The sequence below is a fragment of the Periophthalmus magnuspinnatus genome, chromosome 2, assembly GCF_009829125.3.
Source record: "Periophthalmus magnuspinnatus isolate fPerMag1 chromosome 2, fPerMag1.2.pri, whole genome shotgun sequence".
NCBI classification, from domain to species: domain Eukaryota; kingdom Metazoa; phylum Chordata; class Actinopteri; order Gobiiformes; family Gobiidae; genus Periophthalmus; species Periophthalmus magnuspinnatus.
In genome coordinates this window covers 10,405,164-10,430,531 of record NC_047127.1, presented here as the reverse complement: position 1 = coordinate 10,430,531, position 25,368 = coordinate 10,405,164, and the positions used below count along the sequence as shown (strand labels likewise).

Here is a 25,368-nt window from a genome sequence, read left to right as displayed (position 1 = left end):
CTGTCTCTGTCCGTAAGACCACCGAAGACCACAACCCAGTCTGGAATTTCTGACCGTGAGTATCATAGCAACCAAAGAACCAATCTGGAGCGAGGGGGTTAAAGGTAACACCGTTTCCTGCCCGCACCGCTGGTTTAGCAGGTAGCGAGTACTTAGCAATGCTGTCGATCAAACCTGTTGCTAACGCTAGCGGGAGTGACCTTAGGGAAAGATGGTGCCTGATTCGTCTGTTATTAATGTTCATATGTTGATGTACGGACACAATAGCGAAATAAAAATACCAGGATCATATAGAGCAGGTTAATATGAACATTTTAAGACCGAAATGACGAGGCTCGCTGCAGCAGTTACAGAGAGAAATGTGGCCACCGCGGATTTAAATCCTCTATCCGACACTAACATCGGTGATTATCGGTGACAGTAAAAGAATAGCGTCCACCTCGGATAATGGACAACATTCAAATAATCCGAGGGAGGCAGATTATTTACTCTTTTCAAAGGCATTAGTTCAAGAGGTTCAGCAACGGTTTTTCAATAGAAAGTGAATTGGAGCCAGAGTCGATGAACCCCGAAGCGCGCCCATGATTACTTCCTCTTTGGAACGCGGCAGCTAGCGGGTTATCTACGTCCATTTATATAAACAGTCTGACCATAACAACACTGAGGACTAGGGATGTCATGATGTCACATTTTTGAGTTACTACGTTGTATCTTGACTTGGACAAACCGAGATGTGTAATTATCTCGAAGATCTGAAAGAGTTATTGAGCACGTGTAAGAGACTTTGGCTGCAACTTTGCCTTTCACTGCTGCCTGTGAGGACTCGCGCTGTGCTCTGCCTTGGACCTTGAGAGATATTTCTGCTGTACACCGTGAGTTATAAATATCCCAGGATTAACCAACCGTGGCCATAAATATTCACGGTAATTGAAAAAAAAAAAGGTTCATCTTGACATCCCTCATGAGGACCCCAACCCAGACCATAAAAATAATAGAATAAATCAATAAAATAAAAGTTATAGTTTGAAAGTTTGTTGTGGTATATTTTTTAAAAGTCTGTGAGATTTTATTTTATTTTTTTCAAATTCAAACATACAATGACAAAAATAATAACATGGCATTACAGCATTACATTCACATTCACAGGTCATGTAGAAAAATTGATAAATACAACAAACATTACATTTTTATTTCAAATTCCGTACATAATGCTTTTGTTTTCAAGGCTTTTGGATTTAAAGAATTTATATAATAGAAAAATGGATTGAAATGCAACAAATGTGGCTAGAAAATGTACAGCAATGGATTGATATTTGATACTTTTGCTAGGATTAGGATTTCATTTTTGCGGCAATATCTTTTTTCAGAAACACCAAAAAGTAAAGTCTATGGGAAAAATGAATGGGAAACGTACTTCTGTGACCTCAGCGAGCTTTAAAGTGGGCTGAACCCTTAAGCTCCATGTGCATAAGGCTAACTGACCAAGCAAGTTTAGTGACGCACCAGGACAAAAGTGTATGCGCATTTGTCTGGTCAGCCTTGTCTGTGACCCTCCTGACCCCTGACCATAAACCCACTTCCCCAACTCCCTCTGGGTCTATTCCTGGTGCCAGTCCCCTTTCGAACTCCAGATAACAGCTCCAGAGTCCAGCCAGTGTATCGAGTTACATCTGAACATCTATTTATTGTGTCCAAGAGGTGCTTAAAGGTGCACTCTGTAACTTTCCTGAAAGGAGGATCTGTCGTTATGCTCGTCTCGGTTGCCAGCTCATACCACAGAATGACTTTACACTGACTTATCTCCATGGAGACCAGCGGGCAACACCAAGGCCAAGTTACAGGTTTGATCTGTACTTGGACAGAAGAGTGGATCCTGCTCACATAAGAAAGTATGGCATATGGTAAAATAAGTAGGTTTAATGCCATCCGGTGGAACATTTGAGGCAAAGCAATAGCAGTTTGAAGAAGTAGTGGACTCTCTATCAAGGTTACGTAGCACGCGTTTAAAGGAGACAAAAATAGACTACATAAAAGCGTGTTTTTTTTCGTTATGGATGTTTTTATTGCACCGAGAAATGATAAAAAATGTGTCCTTACTGTGAGTGGGCTTGCATCTCCACAAACCTGACTCTTATTTGGTGCAGAACAGGGCCTCCACCTGCTTGTTTCCATAGAAATGTTGTTCCTTTGAGTATAATCTTCCATAATATGGCATGAATCTCATCTATCTCCATTAAGAATGTTCCTAAGTATGGTTTTAGCTTTCTATTTCCATGGAAGCACCCCTAGAAAGTTACACACTGTCTCTTTAGTTGGAAACCACAACACTGATCTAAAACGGCTTTTGGGAACAGGTCCATTGACTTCCTATTCAAAACTATACAACCTTTAGACCTCAACTTACATTTTAACCCCATGTGTGACCTAGTGTCAGCTTTTTTTTAAATATCGCAGTAAGTAAGAGTAAGTATGGAGCAATGGGTGGAGATAGGTGGTAGGGGAAAACAGAAATATTCAGAGCACAAGCCTCAAATGCAGGACAATGCAGGATTACGGAGACATGCATGAATCAATCTGTATACAACTTGATGAGAGAAAACCATTAGAGCATGGTTAAAAGTGCATAAAAGTTGACTTTACATAATATATCAGCTTTAATGGACTATTACACTGTCATTAAACGCACCAACGACCAGCAATACCACCATCCCTACCCAACCGCAACCGCAACCCCAACCCCCGACGGGCTTCTCAGGGACAATCGCACACTTCCAAGGACTCGCGTGGGACCATATGGCTGAGAGAGGAGAGGGTAGAGCGAGGGGAGGGAGGTTTCTGAGAGATCAAGGTGTCAGAAGAGGAGGAGGAGGAGGAGGAGGGGGGGGGCGGTTGGCTGGGTTGGTTGGCAGTTTAAATTTAACCGCACCGGGCTGACATGTCCAAGCCAGCTCCCGTCTTGCCTCCCCTATCTCTCTTCCTCACTCACTCACACACAGGCTACAACCCACGGACAACCAGCTCCATCTCTGCACCTGGATAGCGCAACCGGGGCCAGGCGAGGACGGAGACAACCAGCCCCCGACCACCCCCCGACCAACCCCCCAACTTGCCGTGGTCTGAACAGGCGAGGAGGGAACGCAGCAACCGGTGCATTCGCTCTAAAAGGGATAACCGCTAGTCTTGCTGGAGGAGAATTCGCTGCAGCAGAGACATATAGAGGTAACCCACTCTGCTGGGAGCTGTGTGACAGATCGGAGCGTTTGTTAAGGTTGTTTCTACCGGCAAGAAATCCGCATTTGACAGAGCTATGTCTAAGATTACGTGACTAAAATTTAAGCAAAGTGCACGGGTGGTATGCAATGTTAAAAGGTTAATGGCTTGTGTTGGTTAAGTGACTGTCAGAATCCGCTACACGCTGCATTCGTTCGTGCGGTTGCAAAGCGATACGCTAATTACTTATAAAGATTAAGGATAAAGAAACATGCGCCCCCTGCTGAGCGTAATGGGATTAAATTAATTGGAAACACAAAGGTTATAGTAGTAGGCGGTCTTGGAAAAGTTGGAGCGGCTAAACTTGAATGAATTTGCTGACAGATGCGAAATGCGATGAGGGTTAGTCTTGTGGTCAGATTTTCCGACATATCAAAGCGGCAGGGGTGATAAAGTTGGGGTGTTTGGTAGTGCTGGACTGGGCAGTGGGGTGGTAAGGGTATGCTGGGGGGACAGGGTGCCATGGGGGGGGGATTTCCAAAGGCCAGTGCGTCCATGAGAAGACTGAGTATACAGTACGGGATATGTGAGGGAGGGTCGGGTTACGAGGCTAGCACCCGGCTAAAAAACACGCTCGGGTCAAGACCGAGAGGAGGGGAGTTAGTTTGGCAATGTCAGGGTTAATGTTGACAAGATTATAAGAAGAAAATCAGTTCCCGTCATATTATTACGCTGCATGCTGGTGGCGCAATCAAGTTACAGGTCAGATCTGTGGAGAGTCAACCTCACTCACAGTAATCATGCACGTTTAATTAATTCAAGATGTGTTTAATGCCATACTGCAGAACATTCTAGCTAAAGCGATAAACTCTCCATGGACTAAACTGGCAGATGGTGGACCCTTTTTCCACTTATTATTCAAAGGTGCACTTTGTAACATTTCTGGTTCTTGTCTCCATGGAGATGTTATTGCGTCACCGGGAATGTCTCACAGTACGGAATGAGCTGTCATGAAGAGAGCCATGGCAAGTTACAGGTCAGATCTGTGGAGAGGCGAGCCCACTCACAGTAAGAACATACGTTAATAATTCAAGATCTGTTTAATGCCATACTGTGGAACATTCTCGCTAAAGCAATAAACTCTCCATGGACTAAGCTAGCAGATGGTGGACCCTTTCACCACTTGTTATTCAAAGGTGGACTTTGTAAAATTTCTGGTTCTTGTCTCCATGGAGATATTTATAAGTTGCTGGGAATGTCTTACAGAATGAAATAAACCATCATGAAGACGAGCATGATGCCAATTTACAGGTCAGATCTGCGTCAAGGCAAGCTCAATCACAGTGACAATAGGCCTACGTGTTTTTTAAGGTATGATTTGAGAAATGCATGTGATTGAATGAATACATTTAGCATAAAAATTGCGTGATGCATCTTTAAACAGGTAAACAAAGTCAGATCATTTAACAAAATAGTTACAATTATTGCTGGTTAAGTTATATAAAGTATCTTGACTTTTAAGAGGTCTTGGTCTGTGTAAAAGCGGCTAACCTTGTAGTTTAGGCCTCTACAAATATGTTCTGAAATGCATAGGATTCTTGGATTAGTTTAGCAGTTCAGATTTCAGTCTTCTCTCAGATGCATTCGCGACAAGTTTAAAATGAGGACTGTGAACCGGATAAAAGCGATACATTTTTTTTTTTTTAGCTACAAATCCAATCACAATCACAAAACTCAGCAAAAATCTTAAGGTCTATTTCCAACACCCCCGTTCCCCACCGTTGCTAATGTTCTGTTGCGCCGGAGCAGAGTGCGTGTAAGCTAACAGGTGGGGGGACAGGCACGTTCCAGATGCAGCGCTAAAGGACTTATCTTGGGTCGCGTGCCGAGGAGGGCCAAGCTAATCTGTTTATCCTGATCGTAGTGGGCTGAGGAGTGGGCGCCTTCTGCTACGGCTAATCTCCGGTAATGCTAACACCCAGCATCGGCTAACGAGACACACTGCTAGCACTGATGTATTCATGCACTTTTGGTACAGTCCAATGTCATTTATCAAAGTTATTTGACCAAAAGCTGTAAAAGGGATTACGTATGTGGCATATTTGTCGACAGGAACTAAAAATGATCTAGCTAACGTGCAAGAAACGCAGGAAAGGAGGGGTTTCAACATTTGTGAATTTTTAACTGAGAAACGTGTGACATGCCGTAGCTTATTGTCTTTGTGCCCTTGGGTAAAACACCTAACACTTATGAACGTGGTGTGTTTAAGCGTCAGCGGTGATCGAAGGGGGGTGATAGCGCAGACTAGCTCTGTCAGTCGATCCCAGGGCAGCTGCGACTTCAGAAAATAACGTTTATAAGGAATTATTTTGATATTTCTCTTTAACAACGTAAAATACTTGCGCATGCTCCATCTGACGGTACCTTTCAATTTTCTTTCAAGTACCAGTATTTGAGCGATAACTTGTTTTTGGTACTAGTTCCTGAATGGTACTATGTTTGGTGCCTTTTCAAATATTAATCGTTTTCTGGATTGAGTTATTTTGTGGTGTCACTGCCTTGTAACCTTTCTAGTCCACTCCTAGTACTCATAAAGCATCAAAACTTTCCCACAAAGCATCAAAAATATGTTTTAGGTGCACGTTTCTTCCATTTTTTTATGCCAGCCTACCAGTAGTGCCTTGTTTCTATGCTACTCATTGGATTGACCTTTTAAATGGCACCCAGTCCTATATACAGCCTATGGATAGTATCGTTCTTTCTTTACATATATTTGTTCGTACAGGGTGACACAATGAGAACACTTAGAGTCTCTTTTTTCATGGGCGCCCTGTTCAAAATACAATATAAACAAAAAAACGAACAAAAATAAATATAAAAGTCCATATAAAACCTTAAAAACAGGTGCAGGTTGGTGTATAAAAGTCCATTACTAGATTATTAAATTGCGATTGTGGGACTAAAGTATCCAGTTTTGCTTGGTTATTACCATTTATTATTTTTTTTATTTTAATTTTGCTTGGATATCTACTTAAAACACCCGTCAAAAAGCTGCAAGAAAGTATCAAAGTGAAGAGAACAGTCATAGGAACGTTTGGATGCAGTGTTATTGGGACAGTTCATGGTGTATACTGATAGAAGCCATACACAGCGTTGGCGTGAGTGGTGTAGTCTGTGTAATCTGTGTATGTTTGTGCTGATTGACAGTTCCAGGGTAGTGGGGCAGAGAGCATCACTTCTATGAGATTACAGGCTTAGACAGAGGAGGCTGATTCACTGTTTACACCATCAATGGGCACTTTAAGCACAGGTGTACAGCAACAGGAGATACTGATAGGAGATAATACTATGGAGATGGACTATGCCGATTTTTTTTGGTGGAAAGCGGAGATGTTATTTCCTTCCACATTTGTTTTTTTGATCCTGCAAATACTGCCATACTCTTGGACATTCCCGGCAAAGCATGAAGTGTGAAGTATCCACATTTAGCAAAGCGCTTTACTATTGCACGTTTATCTCTATGTACTAATGCTAAACTTAATGATGGTAAATAGCAGTAAGTTGGACTCAAAAAAAATATAATAAATAAATAAATACATTGCCGCTGACTCAAGGACAGGACTGTGAGTTCCTGTGGCCCCTGCCCGCTGTAGCGTTACCTGTCTGACGCTTAATAAACCCTTACATTTCAGATTCATTGTCCTCTTTGACGCCTACATCATGAACAAACATCTTACAAAAGCGACACCTATACAGACATGACAGTTTCCAGTTTTGTACAAAAATTCTACCATGTTGCATTTATTGTTTTGTACATGAGGATTTGTCGGTAACTAATTTTAAGTTTGGTTAATTGAAGTTAATCACAAAAATGTTGAGAAAAATCCCCTATATTGTTTCATGTAAAAAGGAGTTAATTTTCCTTAAGAGATTCTGTCTTTGTTCATATTTTTTAACAATCTCACTTGTGTTTGAAGCTAATTTCAGCTGACGATCAAAAACTGTTCCTAGGTGCTTGTACTCCTAATCTTCCCTTTGGTGTTTTTGACAACGAGCTGGAGCTGGGATCTGTCACACTGCACATGGTATTTGCTGATATGATGGGGTTTTCAGCGGGGACGCGAGTACAGTATTGTTAGCAAATGTAACCATGTGCTTCATCATGTGATCAGCGGAGAGGATGAATAATAAGGGGGACAGGACACAGCCTTGCGGTGTTCCCGTAGCGGTGTACCTGAAGTCAGACAACATATGGTTAATGTGCACTCTCTGTGGACTCTGATGAAAAATTCAAGATCAATAGAACAAGGCTATCCTCCAGTTGTGTTTGGTCAGTTTTTCAGTTTTTGCACAAGTTATTCTGTGGTTTAGTCTTATTTTATACAATTTTTAGCCCATATTTAGCCCTGATATAGCCCGGGTTAGATCTGGTGGTACTCAGAAGGCCATACATTATCTCAGTTGGTCCTTGGTCCTTCCTCCTTTTGTCAAATGGTAATTTCTCCTTAGCTCATTAGTTCTGACAGAGAAGACACTAAACTGTTGTTTCATGTGTTTAGGCTCAGTATAAATATCATACAGATATGCATATTATGAACAATAAACCAGTACAATACTTAATTATGAGAGTGAAATTCTGACCAGCCCTCCAGCTCAATTTTAAACAAAGGTCAGACAAAGCAGGGCTGCGTGACGCTAATGGCAATTTTTCTTCAATTGCCATTAGCGTCAAGCAGCATGACACTTCCTTTTTATGTTTTAATTGCAGGATCCTGTTCAAAGTCGACAGAAAAAATGACAAAAAGACTGGGATACGAAAAACTAACACAAGCATTGCAGCCTTGGGACTATTCTAATTGTGTTTTGAATTGGATTAATCCTGCAGCCCTAAAACAAAGCAGAGATACTGAAGCGAGTGCCCACAGTGGGGTCGGCAGGGACACATGCTGGAGCCTATGGTGACAGGACTTGTTGCAGCTTGTGGTGGATCTAGTTTCTAGCACTGAATACCAAACGCTGAGAGCTCTGGGAAAAGAGGACTATATATACCAGACACACACATACACACACATACACACACATAGAAAATAGGTTGCCATCAGATTGTGTAAGAGTGGACAGTGAAAGACAGGAGGCCAGGTGCTGAGGCAAAACCTGCAAACGGGGCCGGACAAATAGTCACATTTTAATTTTAATCGAGATCCTCAAATTTTTAATGTTCAGTGACAGTGATCAGCTTGGGGTCTTTTTAATGGAGAAGTTTACAGCTCGTCCTCTGTCAGTAAAAGCATGTGGTCTGGAGCAGGGAGAGACTTTCAAGGAACAAATTTGAACTTTTTTTATGTGGTAGATGTCACCGATTAAAAGTCTGTTATTTATGTGCAGGAAATCTATACTGAAAAACATTTAAACGCAGTATTTAAGCAAGAAAAAATATCATCATGCCATAAAAACTGTGAATAATCAACAGTTAATGGAATAATACAGGTAAATCCATACAGCAAACTTTTGAATAGTACAACGCAGAGGTGGGAGACTCTTTCTTTAGCTTTATTTATACAGGAGAACCCAATGAAAGCTCTTACGTTGTCTTTTTCATGGATGCCCTGTTCAAAATACAATACAAACAGAAAAAAATTAAATAACTACAATATATAAGTCTATATAAAACAATAAAAACAGGTGCATGTGTGAATAGAAGTAGAAGGTTTACTTGAGACTTGACTCCAGGCTTTTGACTTGGAACGACTTGGGTTTTACTGGTGAATTATACTTTGAATGAAATAAGAGTGTGAAAATTGTATGCAAATTAGCCATGTGCCGCTCTTAAGTTTCGCTTTCACAAACACAACTCTTCACATCAGCGCAGTGGGAGGACGGGGTTTGTGCGTTTCTTTGAATGGATTAAAACTGTTACTTGAAGCACGATATATCGCTATAGAGAAATATTGAGAAAAACAATAATAATCCCAGTAAAAACATATTTAAAGAGACAGCATCATTAAGAGGTCTGAGCTGCAACAAATAAACAGCAGAAGTCACAGGGCAGATCTTCTTATTACATAAAAATGGCTAAAATTCCCTCACTATTGCAAAAAAAATAATAAAAATGTACAGATGATAAATACTGATCCCCAAAATATATTGTCCCAGCTTAACGTCAAGTCGATATAGTGATTATCATGACAGGTCTAACTATTACACCACATGTGAGTGAAGAAATGAAGACTCATGTTTAGAGATTTATTGAGTCTAATAACTTTTATGGGAAACATGCATTGCGCTGGCAGGGGGCAGGCTCTCCTTAAAGAACCCACACCAAGATTAATCCACACCTACTCCATTTACAGAAGTTTATTTGAAGCCAGCTGACCTCGTATATTATGTATCCTAGAGATATCGTTCAAAAATACTCGCTGTAATTAGATGCATTGTTAATTTGTCTTAGAGTTTTCGCCTCTTGGCTGTATATTGCACGTTCAGACATGTAGAAATCTGTTTTAAGCAGTTTTGACTTTAAATTCAAAGCTAATTTGTGATTTGCAACTTCTAAAAATGAATGTATGATGAGGTGACGGACAAGACAAAGAGCTTTGACTTGACCCTTGTGACCAGGTGACTTGAACTTATTTGTGACTTGGACTCACTTGTAACTTGGACTTACTTGTGACTTGGACTCACTTGTAACTTGGACTTACTTGGACTTATTTGTGACTTGGACTTACTTGTAACTTGGACTAACTTGTAACTTGGACTTACTTGTGACTTGGACTTACTTGTAACTTGGACTTACTTGTAACTTGGACTTACTTGGACTTAATTGTAACTTGGACTTACTGACCACATTATGAGTCAAAATATAGCCTCACTACAGCTGCTGGATTTCCAGAGTTTCACAATAACACACGAGCAGCACAGGTCAGTTATACTTGTGTTTATCGATCGTCTTCATAAAACTTTAGCCAGGTCAGTCTGTGACTCTCTGCACCAACACCCACTCACGGTTCAAGGATTTCACACTTTAATATGAGAAAATATAACTCTATGGGAGAGTATATATTTTTTAAAGCACACCTACTCTGCAAAATAAACGTGTTCCCCTTCTCATTTATAGAGTATAACTACAGAGCGGACGCAATGCCACCATTTTGTTTTCTTAATGCTAAATGCTCACCTCATTTGCTTTTAGAAGTCTTTAAACTTTGTGTCGTTTTCCCCGCAGCATGATCTTACTCAGACAATTACTCCTTTATTGTCCTGTATGTGAGGCTTGTAAAATGTCTGTTTTCACTTACCCCCTATCTCCACCCACAGCTCTGTACTTACGTGTGATTCGTTTAAATATTTAGACCCCAGACCACACACACAAACATTCAAAACTGTTACACATCAACTGTAAACTTCAAACTTGATTTCGATACTAAGGAATAGCCTTGATATTCAGTACAGATTCTGATACCATAGAGATAATGGAAGAAGACAACAGAATGTGAATTTCAAGATTAAATCGTAGTACTTTCCTTTATATTCCCATGTGTGTAATCCCTCAGTGGTTCAGGTAGGTTCTATAGTGGTCCATACTTGTCTACGTGTCTTATAGTTTTTCTGATACAGCTCAAGATCTTTCCAAATCTATTCAGGAAAGGTTCATTTCTCTCTTGTGAATGTGTTCGATACTTGTTCAAATGAGTAGTTTCAACAGTAGTAGTAGTATCAATTAGTATCTGATTTCCGATACTTTTGACAACCCTTAGGTTCTTGCTGCGCTGAAGTAGTACATTAACCACATCTCAGGTCAAACATCTGTATTTTGTCCTCTCGTCTTGTTATACCATTGGTCGTTATGAACTTATATCGTTAAAAATACTTAGGTAGGGGCCTGTACAACTGTTTTCCGAAAAATAAAATCTCCAAAAGTATGATCTAGAAAAAACAATCACGTCTTTTGGTTTGAATAATGGCGCCATTTTCTGAAAGAGCTTTGTAATTACTGGGCCTATCCACGTGAAACAAGAACTGGCATAGAAATATTAACAATAAACCAGGTTAAACGTCAAATCCCACCATAGAATCTGCCCTGGCTCCAGCTCACAGGATTCTACAGTTACGACGCCTCATGAACACATATTAAATTCCTTATGAGATCCATTGCTTCTGTTTACGTTCCATGTTATCGCTGACACCTTACTTGAGCCTGTAGTTGTTCCCCAGGTGCGTCGCCATGGTAACAGCATATAAATTATTCCCGCGCGTATCTGTGGGGCTGTGATTTGCCGCGGTCAGTGCTCCTCTGCTCTTCATAACGGAGCCGAGCGGAGAGGAAGAGTGTGTGTGCTGCTTAAACGGTATGAGATTATGCCACAGGTGCAGGTGTGAAGAACGGACGAAAAAGGTCGACGAGAATCGAACAGCGGAATAGCTATTTTTAAACGTGTAACTTTTCTGCTGTGGGGTACACAATAATTACTTCAATAAATGGAAGCTGGAACAATATTTTTTGGTGCGTAAAGTGCATATGACTGGTCAGACTACACTTTTCATTAAAACTGAACTTAGTTACTATTATTATATCAACCTCCTGAGACCTGGTGTCCTCATCTGTGGACAACACATTTTGGGTTGTTTAGGCCACAGTGCAAATTTTTAGAAGAACAGCAACAAGAACATGTTCAATTTTGAATATTTCTAAGAGTTTAGAATATTAATTTTTTTGTTTATTTTTATTTTATTTTTTATTTAATTATTTTTATTTAATTATTTTATTTTTTATTTGTTTTTATTATTATTTTTATTTGTTTTTATTATTATTTTTATTGTATTTTTATTTTATTTTTTATTTTCTTATTTTTTATTATTTTATTTGATTGAAGCTCGGGTCTCAGGAGTATAAAGACGTAACTAATGAACATACCCGATAATTTAGCTTAAGTTAATCATTTTACTTCCTCGTTGGCCATGGACAGCAGATGTGACATAGCGACCATAGACTGTGTATATAAATGGACATAGCTAACGTGCTAGTAACCGCGTTCAATATAGGCAGTGATCATGGGTACGCTTCCGGCTCCATCGACTCTGGCTCCAATTCACTTTACATTGAAAAATTGTCGCTCCTCTCTACATAACTTGCAGTTCGCCTCGTCGTTTTAGTCTTTAAATGGCCGTATTAACCCATTCTACATGATCCTGGTGTTTTTATTTCGCTATTTTGTCTGTCGATGATTGTTGTGATGAACACTAATAACAGACAAATCAGACGCCTTCTTTCCCTCTAGCGTTAGCAACAGATTTGATTGACACTGTTGCTAGGTGATCGCTCCCTGCTAAAACTCTGCTAAAACTAGCGGTCCAAATTCGCCGCTATAACTGTTAGCCTTGATGAGTTTCATTTGACTGGAGCCGAACGCTATCGGTGACGTCACACTCCCTTAGTCCACTTCTTTTATACTGTCTATGATTGCAACTATACATAAATAAGGACCAAAGCTAACGTACACAATAATGACAAATAAAAATACATGATTACACCTCTATTTAGTTAAATGAAGGTTTAAACTGCTAGAAAAACATCTTCCCTGTCCAAAGATTGTCGCTGCATTTTGGATGGAGTTAGAAGTAGGCGTTTCTGCTTTAAAACTCACAACTACTTCCTGTATTTTTGTACTTTTCTTCCTTTCTTTTTCCCACAAACTGCCTTTTCACTGATGTAAGACTATGATCAATATTTACCACAGATACAAACCCAGCAAACCAAGTCATAATGAGAAAAACATGAAAATCTGTCATAAGCACTTTAAAGAGGAGATATATTACTTCTATGTGGTATTAAGTACTAACACATAACATATTTAGATCAGCATGTTACATTTTATTGTTTTGAAAATGCTACATTTGCAGAAAAACACATATTAAAATGTTTAAATAGTTTCAGTTTCATATTCTGGAGCTCTGCATGTCCCCTCCCTTTGCTCTCCCCCTGCAGAGTGCTATCGCGACACATTTTGCGTAAGAACCTACTGCACATCACATCAGGCTTGTCACGTTGTTGTGTATTGCTTCGGATGACATGCAAAACCTCTTCAGGCATGTTTTTGATGGGGTAACAACATTCTCGGGTCTGGTCTTTGGTCTGTGGTCTCTGGTTCTTCATGGGGGTGTGTGACAGCTTGCAGAGCGGCTGACCTCACATTCCTCTGCAGGTTCCAGGTTTTTCCATGATGCAGTGGGCCACGTTAGCCCCAGGTCATATGGCTTTGCGGGAGCTCAGCCCAGCGACATCAAGAGCTGGGGTCACGGCTTTACGTGATTTCGTTTTATCGCTGTGAGGCCACTGTTAAAGCCCGACGAGCATAATTTAAAGCGCATATGACAGTTTAGACGAGTCATACACAGTTAAAGAAGACATACTGTTGCTCGTATCTGCTATATAGCTATAATTTCTGACACCCGTGGATCATTATGTTACAATTTACACATTTTAAATCACAATTTTCATCTAAAACGACCACGTCAACTGCTCCAGTGGGAGCTGACGTCGCCGTAAGTGAAGCTAATAATACGAAAAGCTGTGAAGTTTTCGTATTATTAGCTGTACATCACACCAGAGAGCAGCACATGAGAATTTGCAAGCGTGCATTTAACTTGCTTTTTAATGCACCTTCACAACTCCATTGCGTTATTTTGAATGCACCGACAATACACGACAATGACGGCCAGACTTAACAAACAGCGGTCAACGCACGCTACGGCAAAACGCACACAAAAAAAGGACCTCTTACGGAACTGAGGGCTAGCGAGTTGTGGATTTGAGTTGGTAATTGCAGTATTTTATCTCTACAAAACATGCCCATTCAGAGAATCCTCACTCGCTGCGACCTCCGACCCTCCCGGCTTCAGCCTATAAAAGCGTTTATCGTTTTTTCTGCAGTACTTGAGATGTAAGATTTAAGATGTGAGGTTCTGCTATCAATTTGTTCCAGCTCAAGCCTTTTAATGATACGGTCTATTGAAAAACTGGTTTACTGGGATTATCGTTTATGTCATAGTTGTTTCAATATTGTCGTTTATCGCAGTATTTCTCTGTAGCGATATATCGTGCTTCAAAATGTGTTATCGTGACAGGCCTAGGATTTATTAGAATAAGACGTTTTTGCGAATTGCTTCTCCTATAGACACTATTCCTGCTATTACCATATTTTCAAGACTATAAGTCATGGACATAAGCGGCTGGGGGTGCGACTTATACTTAGATGCGATTTTATATGTGAAATATATGTTTTTTACGTCATTATTATGGATTTTTTGGCTGGTGCGACTTATACTCCAGAAAATACGGTGCTTGTATACTTCTGTTTTGTATGTGTCTACAGTCAGTGTCTCCTTTGTTTGTCAGTACCTCCATGTGACGTCACTCTGGGTTGGTTAATAAACGTGAAAAAATAAAATATATATAAAAAAGTGTTTCTTTACATGCAAATTGCGCCTAACTTTTGGATAGAATACTCCTCAGTGTGATGTCATCAGCACAAGGACAAATTGATTCTTGATTTGGGTAAAACTATAGTCCATATTTACAACCATAGATTGTATTTATAAATTAACATAGCTAACGTGCTAGCCGCCATGTTCCAAACAGGAAGTGATCATGGGCGCTCCTCTGGCTTTAGCGACTCTGGCTTCAATTCACTTTACATTGGAAAACAGTCACCCGTCTCTGTAACTGCTGCTGCCAGACTCGTAATTTTGATCTTAAAATATCCGTGTTAACCCGCTCTACATGATTCTGGTGTTTTTATTTCGCTATTGCGTCTGTAACTTAACTCAACTCAAGGTGCCTTTTTTCCCTGAGGTTGCTCCCGTTAGCGTTAGCAACAGGTTTGACTAACAGCGTAGCTAGGGTCATTACCTTCAACAGCTTCGGTCCAGATTGGCTCTTTGGTTGCTACAATACTCGCGGTTGCAGTTCCTAATATAACTCGTCTCTAAATTCGCCGCTATAACTGTTAGCCTCGATGAGCTTCATTTGACGGGAGCTGAACGCTAACGGCAATGTCACACTCACTTAGTCCACTTTTTTATACAGTCTATAGTCACAACTGTTGTTATCCCAACAAATTAAGTCAAAATTAGAGAATCATATGCACTTGAATCATTATTTGAAGTAGATTATTTGAAATATATCATGTGAAAAGTATTACAATACTTTCTACTTGTACGTCTAATCTAAACCTGTCTCCATCTCCTCTCTGCGTGAGTTGTACCACATTCTGAGCATATGTGACATGATTGGCTAACTCTGCACAGGTGCTGTCCTGACACTACATGGAGGAGGCATAAATAAACCGCACTGCTAACGGCGCGCTAGCTTAAACCTCCATTGTTACGACCTGTTTACCGTCGCTATAGTAACGCGCTCGGCATTACTGAAGAGATGATAGGGCTTAGCATAGCATACCTCTCCCGTGGACTAAATGAAACGCTCAATTATAGAGCTATTTTCTGCTGACCCAGTGGTATTATGGGCTCGCTCTGCTTTAAGTGGACAGGGGGGTGGACAGAGGTGTGGACATGTCCGTGTTTGCAGGGGGACAAGGCAACACCTCGATGACATAAGCCTTAACAGTTCATTTAGTCGCTCCACTCAGGAAACGCCTGGACATCTGTGGAAATATGGGAAATGACTTATACGGAAGGCTATTTCGTACAGCGCTGACAGAGTGGCCACAAGTTGTACTCTAATAATGCTTCAAAATAATATTATTCAAGTAGAAGTAGTTCAAGAAATTTGTCAAGTAAGTGGAAGTATTTGGAAAAGTACTACACGTAACATCTGATGCATACATTTTTCAAAGGATGGACACAAAAATGAGACAAACTAAATCATATCTCAAGGAGCGCTGCAAGAAACACAAATGTTCAAATCATTTCATATTGTCAAGATAAATATTTTGCCACTTGTAGACTTACTCACAGTGGGAAGAGTAACCACAGCTTTTATTCAAGTTAGAGTACTGTCACTTCAATAAAAAAATATTACTCAAGTAGGAGTAAAAGTATGCTGTTAGAAACTCGCTGTAAAGCTTTGACGTTAAGCTGTACTGTGTTTACTTATGTCCTTATAACCAAAAGTCTAGTATTTCTTCGTATATATGCAAATCCAGGGCTCCCAGTCCACAAAATTTCACTAAAAAGTTAGAAAGTGACAAATCAGTGAGAGGAGTTACCACAGATTGTATAAAGAAGTGGACTAAGTGAGTGTGACGTCACCCATAGCGTCCGTTCCAGTCAAATGAAGCTCATTGAGGCTAACAGTAATAGGGAGTTTGGAGCTAGATTACATAGTAAGAATTCCGACCATGAGTATCATAGCAACCAAAGTGCCAATCCGTGACGCCCTTTCCTGCCTGCACAGCTGGTTTTAGCAGGGAGCGGGGGCTTAGCAATGCTATCAAACAAACCTGTTGCTAATGGTAGAGGGAGCTCAGGGGAACAAGGCGCCGGATTTGTCTGTTATTAATGTTCATATCTTGATGTACAGACACAATAGTGAAATAAAAACACCAGGATCATGTAGAGCAGGTTAATATGAACATTTTAAGACCAAAATGACGAGTCTGACAGCAGCAGTTACAGAGAGAGGAGCCACAGTTTTTCAATAGAAAGTGAATTGGAGCCGGCTAGCAGGTTAGCTTATATATACAGTCGACGGTAGTTCCTCACGTGTGTCATGTTTATGTGGTAGAGCGGTTGTTTGGGTACTAATTTTTGACTTAAGCTGTAACAAAATATCATAAAAACAGCCAACAACCAGTGGTGAAAGAAGTATTAAATTTTGTTACTTAAGTAAAAGTACAGATACTAGAGCAAAAAAGACTATAATAGGTAAAAGTATCAGTATTATACTTAAGTAAAAGTATTAAAGCACCTGTTTAACAATGTACGTTAAGAGTAAAAAGCTTCAAACTTCAAATGTATCGATTTTGATACAGTGATTTACAGAACACTGTCAGAACTGCAGAAGCCTCTGGGATGAGCAGTGAGACACATTCACTCCAAAACCTTTGTACAGTTGACAGAATTCAATTTTTTTTTTTTTTTTTTGCATTGAAAACGTGTCATCACATTTCACTTTTGCCACTGGTCTTCTCCATTCTGCATTTTACCTGCACCTGCTTTTGACGATATGTTTGAGCAAAATGTGTCTTGCCTCAGATATATTGTATAAGCAGCTCTTGAGGTGAAAATAAGACCACTGTGTCCTGTCTGCATCTAATTATAAAGCAGAGAGCTGTAAAAAGTGCTTATAAACTCATCACTGTGAGTAATTAGGATGCTCTGAATGCATACGGTAAGAGAGGAATAACTTTGGACCACTGCCGCAACCAATTAAAATGAGCTAGTTCTGTTTTTCTGTTTTTCCCACTAGACTCCACTCCTTCTGTCGCTGCTTCACCTCTGAGGATGAAGCAAGAAAAAAAAAAAAAAAACACAAATGAAAGTAGTGGATGACTCACCCCCTAAACCGAAAACATACACACAAGGACATCGTTTGATTTCACAATAAAAGCGTTCTCTCATCCGTGAAGCTCTTTCAAAATAAAAGCCGGATGAGTCACAGAGGAGAGGGGAGGTTCAAACACAGCTCTGTCTGCGCATTCGCCTCAGAAAAGAGTGAGTCAGCAGCAGCACAGCACCAATACTAACACCATACGGACTTGTAAGGAAATCACCAGGATGCCGTTTAGAAAAATCAATGAGGACTCGATTCCAGGTCCGATCACTCCTGCCATTGCGCTCTTAGGCGAGACATTTCACCCACTTCAGTGCCATCAGTCTACCTCAAATGTCGAGGAAAGCACTGAAAACAGATGCATTTTTGTATTAAAGCGGTCCCTCGTTTATCGCAGGGGCTACATTCTAAAAATAATCTGCGATAGACGAAATCCGTGAAGTATCAGCTTTATTTTTTACAATTATTATATATGTTTTAAGGCGGTAAACCCCCTCACCACACACTTTATACACTTTTCTCAGACAGGCATTAACATTTTCTCACATTTCTCTCTTGTTTAAACTCTGTCAAAGTTCAAACCTTTGTCGGTGCAGAACGTTTCATCGACATTGTGGGTTTTGTCGGGGAGAAAACAAATTGCAAAGGTACAGCACTTCAGAGTCACACTGCGATCCAACGTTTATGTAAATTTGTCTGAAGACATTCTGTGAAAGGTGAACCGCGACATAGCGAAGGACAACTGTATTCCATCTACAGTATACTGCATATGAAATGTATGTCAGGTTTTGATTTTACATTTCACAAAGATGCCCTAACTGTGTCCCCAGATATGACATAAACATCTTCAATTTTACTGACGCTGATTTATTTTTTATTGCAAACCGTTGAACCTGACGGACAGGTTGTTCATGTTGATAATGATGATGATTAAGTGATTGAAGTACTTTTTCTTAAACTTATAAAGCGCAGGCTGTATACAGTTTTTTAATGGTATTGCCTTGGACAGAGAGAGCATTGTGTAGTTTACTCCAAGTTTATAATGATCAAGTATCAGGTATAATGATGTAGCTCCAGTTATGAACGTGACATAAAAGTGTAGAGGCACGAGTTTACAACGCTGTTTGAGCAAAAGTTTTGGTTACTCTTTCTGCTGTGAGTAAGTCTACAAATGACAAAAACTTTATGTCGACGATATGAAATGATTTAAACATTTGTGTTTCCTGCACTGCTCCTTCAGATATGATTTAGTTTGTCTCATTTTTATATCTATCCTTTGAAAACACCAGATTTTGTGCATTATTTATGTATCAGGTGTGACGTGCCGACAATTACTCTTTAAATCTGTGTAGTACTTTTCAAATACTTCCACTTCCTTGACTAATTTCTTGAACTACTACTTTGTACTTCTACTTGAGTACAACTTGCCGCTCTACCCAACTCTCTCAGCACTTAATTAAAGTTTTGTCTTACAAATTTCGTTAAGGTCAAATGATAAATCAGATGTTACGTCCCGACAGTTACTCTTTAAGTTGCTCGTACTTGATAAGTTGTTTCCCCTAATACTTCATACTGTTTCATGTCTTGGATCACTACTTTATACATGCGTGATATTATTTATTATTTACATTTGAGTTATGTTATTTACTGTAGGTGAAGTCCCTGTTTACTGCTGCAGCATGTGTCTGGTACAGTTTAACTCTAGTTCCATGTCCAATAGTTCGCGTCCACACTGGCCTCACTGCTCCGCCTGGATAGAATGACCTCTATATTTAGCGTGGACAGGAGGAGGTGACCGGTGCAGAGTACAGGCCGAACGCACGCTGTGTCAGACTGAGACTGTTACAGGACGGGGTCTACAACAGACACATTGTGGTGCTGCTGTCAGGCTCTGCAAAGGACACTGGAAGAGCTTGAATATTTGTAGTTATCATCTACAGTGTTTGTGTAATCCCACAGGCGCCTTCACACAAACTTTTGTCCAGTTCACAGAATTTTCAATAATGTGTGCAATAATGTGCAATATCACGTATCATGTGCAATAAAATGTGCAGTATCATGACCAATATTGTGGACTTGGAATGATTTCAGATTTAAAAAGAAGGTGGAGCTGAATAGGAACTGAAGCTAATTTAGCAAAATGTGACATATTTGAATTTGTATAGTATTTTTATATGGTGATTTTGTACTATGTTATTATTGACGGATAAACAAATTATATAGCAAAATAATGAATGGCCATTACACAAGTTGGGGGTAATCAGAGTTTACAGGGTAGTCGTGACAAAAGGTGTCAGGAACCTCTGTAACACTGTTCATATGTAAATAATGAACAACAGCTGCACACATGCCTTACAGCTGTACATATGTTTTACTGTTGCAACTAGTTTAGTCACACAAGGATCTGCCATGAATCAAATATTCATGGAATTATGATCCACTCGATTCAAATTGTCAGTAATTTAACTGAGCCATTTTAATGCAGAGGTTTACAGCCAGTCTTCTGTCACTGAAAGTATGTGGTTTGGAGCAGACAGAAGACATTGGAGGAAAAAATGTGACTGTTCTTGTGCTAAATGACAAAAAATATAGAATAAAGAAAAGCATTAATGCTCGATATAAATTTTAACACCACTGTAAATCAGTGTTGCCATTTTCAACACAAAAACAGTAGTTTCTTGAATATTGTCTTAAAGCCGTTCTGATACAGGTCAAGACCAATGTAAACTGTGTCGGGTCATGTCATGTACTATTAGACGTGAGGACATAAGTGAGCATCGGGGTCAGACACAGTCACACAGTGACAGGCTGCTGTCCATATGATGACCTCTGACCTCTTTAATCTCACAGTCCTCTCAGCCCCTAAAGGCTGCTGCGCTTTAGGCATAAAACATACAGACGGCGACTACAAGGTTAGATATCATTTAAAGTGAACATTTGATTCCCTTTTGTGCCATGAAACAACACTTTCTGATGGACAGTAAAACTATACTCTGATTATAATCATCAGGATGAAGTATATTTTTCTTTTTGTCAGTATCCTCCATTGCTGTTGCACTACAATTTTAATAACCTACAATAGAACATTTGGTTTATTCATTGCCTTTTTGCGCTCTCAGACGAGCTTTACAGTGTATTATTCATTCACTCCACACTTGATGGTGGTAAACTACTATTGTAGCCACAGCTGCCCTGAGGCAGACTGATGAAGTGATGCTGCCAGTCTGTACCATTGACCCCTTTGACCCCCACCATTCACTACACTAGCTACGGTGGTTGTCATGCCTCTGGCTACTGCCAGCAAGACACTTTCTTGATCAAGAAATAGTCCAATAGTGCTGTAAATAGTGTGTCCACTGAGCTGTGACACTGCAGTGTGTCTGTACTTTAATATAATCCACATGAAGAGACAGACTGAGGCTGCTCCTTTTAAACTCACTTATTCTGATTGATGGTAAATAAAACATGTTTTTACAATGACACTACGTGTATGATATATCATTCTAGAAAATGTGCATGTGAAAGAATGTTATGGGAAAATACAATACTGCTGCCATCTGCTGTCTCTTCATGGGACTGCTCTAAATTTTAATTTATTTGTCACAATTCTTTGAGAAAAGAATGCAGAAAAAAATGTATTTTCATTTTAGCATAAACCAGTCACACCGTCACTAATGATGCATTATGGGTGTAAACACAGCCTTTGTTAAACACTGAATGTAATACAGCATATTATAGTGTTACCTAAAACCTATGAGCAACATGTGTGTTCATTAAAGAGGAGGTATTAAGCAAAATACATTTTAAAATATTCCCTCATAAAAAAACATATCTTAAGAGGTTTTATACCATTCATGCATGTTTGAATATTTTAGAGATCTCTCCTGGGCCCTATTCAAACCCTCCTTATGATTAGCAGTACAGCTCTTGTACAAGGCTCCACCCACAGGCCTACACCACCCATGCTCCTACTCGTCACTTTTTCATAACTGTACAAAAGCATGACACAAAACAATCAAACAGCACACTCCAACTTGACAAACCTGATGCGATGTGCAGTAGTTTCATTAGCGGGGTGCTGATTGTGCGTTGTCGAGCACAGACCCATGTTAGCGGCTGGTCTCGTGTGTCTCTGCTCTGGTGTCCTGCGCTGACAGACAGTCCCACATATTCACACTTCACGACTATCTGATCTCAGCCTCTCATAAGTCATGTGTGTGGGTGGCACAACTTTAAGAATGAACTACTTATCCAGCTTTCATTTATTCTAATTATACTGTGCAGCTGAGGTATGATGCTAACTGTGGGCACTGCTCTGTCTGAAATTCTGTTACTCAAGCTAACTTTAATTTGAGCTTTATTTTAACACAATCTGACCATATAGAACAGACTTAGTTGGAACTACAACCCGTGCGTTGATTGATGTGGTTAAAAAAGTCCCTCTCAAATAACATTACAGTCACAAGCTAGCTAGCGTTAGCCAACAGTCTCTCTCACCTTTTTGTTGAAAATGAAACACCTAAACTGGACCATGAACGCTCATATTGATCACAGGCTCCTGGAAATATGTTTTTCTTGAGTTTTCAGGCTATTTTAAAACTTTTTTGGCAATGTTTTGTAATGTGTTGTGTCTCCATGGCAACCGTTGAACATTCCACTAATAGATGCATGTAGAGCACCCCCTAGCATGATGTCACTACAAAGTATCGATATGAGCATGTCCGGGGCAAGTAATGATATTTTCTTCTGTAAGTGCTCAAAGAAAAGAAAAGTCTGCTAAAAATTTAGTTTGTACCTGAATAGAGATAGACCGATATATCACGCCGATATTTGGACTTTTTAGTGTATCAACTATCAGCCTTAAATCTCTAGGACAGGCCAATATTTTGTTTGTCGATCTCCTGCCTAAAAACACACACACAAAGCTTTATATTAACTCTTTAAAACACATGTGTCAAACTCAAGGCCCGTGAGCCAAATGTGGCCCGCTACGTCATTTTATGTGGCCGGTGACAAGGTCAATTAAAAGGTCTGACTGTCTTAAAATATCAGTTTATCAGGAGATTCACAGTTACATAATATTTGTAGCTTGAATAAGTAATAAATATAGAAACAGTTAATTAACAAGATTTACATTACATTTGGGTACATTTTATTTATTGTTTTACAGTTACATCTGGCCCTTTGAACGCAACCATTTTGATGAGTTTGACACCCCTGCTTTAATACGAAGTCTGCGTAATCCAAAAGAATATTCAATCCTCTCAACTGGACAAACTGGACAAAGGTTTTAGAGTGAAGAGGTTTCGCTGCTCATTCAAGACGCTTCTTCAGCTCCGTCAGAACTGAACAGAACGTGTTCCGCTCCAGTTCAGTCGCTGGTTGAATGGTGCGAGCATATCTTCATAAGCCTGGCACGGATACACACCCGAGTCCTGTACATGAAGCTGTCTAAAAACACATGTGGTGTAAGTGTGCGAGCTGCTCTTCAGGTTTCCTCTCCTTCTCTTGTGCTTATCATGTTATAGTGTTACTTACATGTGAGGGAGGGAAGGGGGAGAGACACACAGGAAGTACACGGCCATGTTTAAAGTATTGAGGACAGTCATGAATCATAGAGCTGGATGGGGCCTTGCGAGCTTAAAGGTCTTATATTGACGCTTATGAGCTTTAAGACATATTAAAATGTTGTTACCGCTTCAAAAACATACCTGGAGTTGTGTTTTGTTTCATTCAGACATGTTTCAGCAACTGTGAGTGACTCTATCTGCTCAAAATGCTCTGTTCCACCTTGTGATGTCATGTAGTTTTCACCTTCAACTACTTTTTTTCCTTTTGTTCAGTAAAAATGGGCCATTCCAGGACTGAAATTATCAAAATGATTCTTGTTAGGAAAGCCGATCCTTCTTAAACAGGAATGGGGGCCAGAGACATAATCTCTCACAGATCTATCGTTTCATCCTCAGACCCAAAGCAAACAAAAAGAACAATAGGAGGGCCATTAAAGGTTGAATAGGGTTGTTAAAGCTGAAACTGGAGACAAATATAAGGCAGTGTTACACATCTTATGAAGCTGTAATTCTAATAAAACAACAGCAAAACTGCAAAACTGCAAAAAAAATAATAAAATGCATTGCCAAACTTTTTGATTGAACGCATATACTATATAAATATACAAAAACACGATAGAAAACTGTACACAACAACTTCACAAACCTGACGCTATGTGCAGTAGTTTCACGATGCACGCTGATTGTGTTGTGACAGCGCTCCGAAGGGGGAGTGACTTAGCACGGAGAGCAAAGGAAGGCGGGACTGAGAGCTTGAAAAATGAAACTGACACTAATTATACATGACGAATATATATCTTTTTCAAAATAAAAGAAAACATAGTGATCTAAATGAAATATGAGATGTTAGCCGATAATACCCTATAGATGAAAAATACCTCCTCTTTAATAATTCCGTTGCACCATAACGCCAAAGCAAGTTCCTAGTTTGGGACGTTTGCTCTCTGACAATTGCAATAAAACTTTTTCAGAATTTTCTGTCAGAAAAAGCAGTTTTATGCACTGAAAAAAAAAACAAGAAAAACACTTAATTTTAAACAGTTTGCAGTGGTCCAAAGTTATTCCTCACTTACCTTGTCAATACTGAGCATCTTAAATATTCACCTTGATGAGTTTATAAGCACGATTCTCAGAGACCAGTGCAGTTTTGTTGTGGTTTGTTGATGCTCACACACACATCCTGATTATCGGACAATAAAACGCTTCATAATTAACTGAAATAATCTGTACCGGGCTCACATTGGGCCTCCTGATGGGACAGTCCTGTGGCAGTCCTATAGAGCAGAACAGAACAGTGCAGAGGAATGGGCCAGTAGGGGGCGGCAGATAAACACAAGTACCACTGACCACTGCACATCTGATCCCAGTTATAACGGAGTCACCATGTCAAAGTCACCACGTAAGAATGACAAACAAGCTCAGCGTTAGCACGTCCTCGCCGTATTTCCATAAACACTCACAATTTGAATTTTGAATGATGCAATAGTAAAACTTGTGTGTACAATTTAGACTGTGGAACTTTGGAGTAAATACTTTATGGTGATAATAAGTACTGGTCTCCATAGAGATGCTCCACAGTATGGCATTAAACTTATCTATCTACATGGAGAAAAGCAGGTGACGCTACCAGGTCAAATTACAGGTCAGGTCTGTGGAGAGGGAAGCTTGTTTTTTTTTGTGTGTGTTTTTTTTTTTTTTTAAAGAATGATGCATCTTATGTCATGCCAAACTGACTGTAGTGCATTCCAGGAAAAACAATAACATTAAGTAACAAAGTGTAGCCCCTCCCTCGTAAAAGTTACACAGTGCTCCTTTAAGAACTTACATAAAGACAATAATACATGATAGAGGACCTTTAATTAATTGTGGCATGTTTAAGATCGTCTGACGTGATGAACATGAACAGCTCCATGTTAGTTTGTTGTATGGCCCTGTGTGTTTCTCTCTTTCTCTTCTCTGTTGTTTATCTTTCTTCTCTCTCTCTCTACTTTCTTTTCTATCTCTCCCCTCTCTTTCCTCTATATCTCCCCCCTCTCTTCTCCATGTCTCTCTCCTCATTCTCTACTCTCTCCCTTTTTA

General features: G+C 39.8%; 1 protein-coding gene across 1 annotated transcript in view; it reads left to right on the top strand.

The window, feature by feature from the left end:
- Nucleotides 1–3,065: 3,065 nt before the first annotated feature.
- Nucleotides 3,066–25,368, top strand: part of filip1l (filamin A interacting protein 1-like) — a 77,437-nt gene continuing 55,134 nt past the window's right edge. Inside the window, exon 1 of the mRNA XM_033982165.2 lies at nucleotides 3,066–3,219. The gene's annotated coding sequence lies outside the window, so the exon portion shown is untranslated. The remainder of the gene's footprint in view (nucleotides 3,220–25,368) is intronic.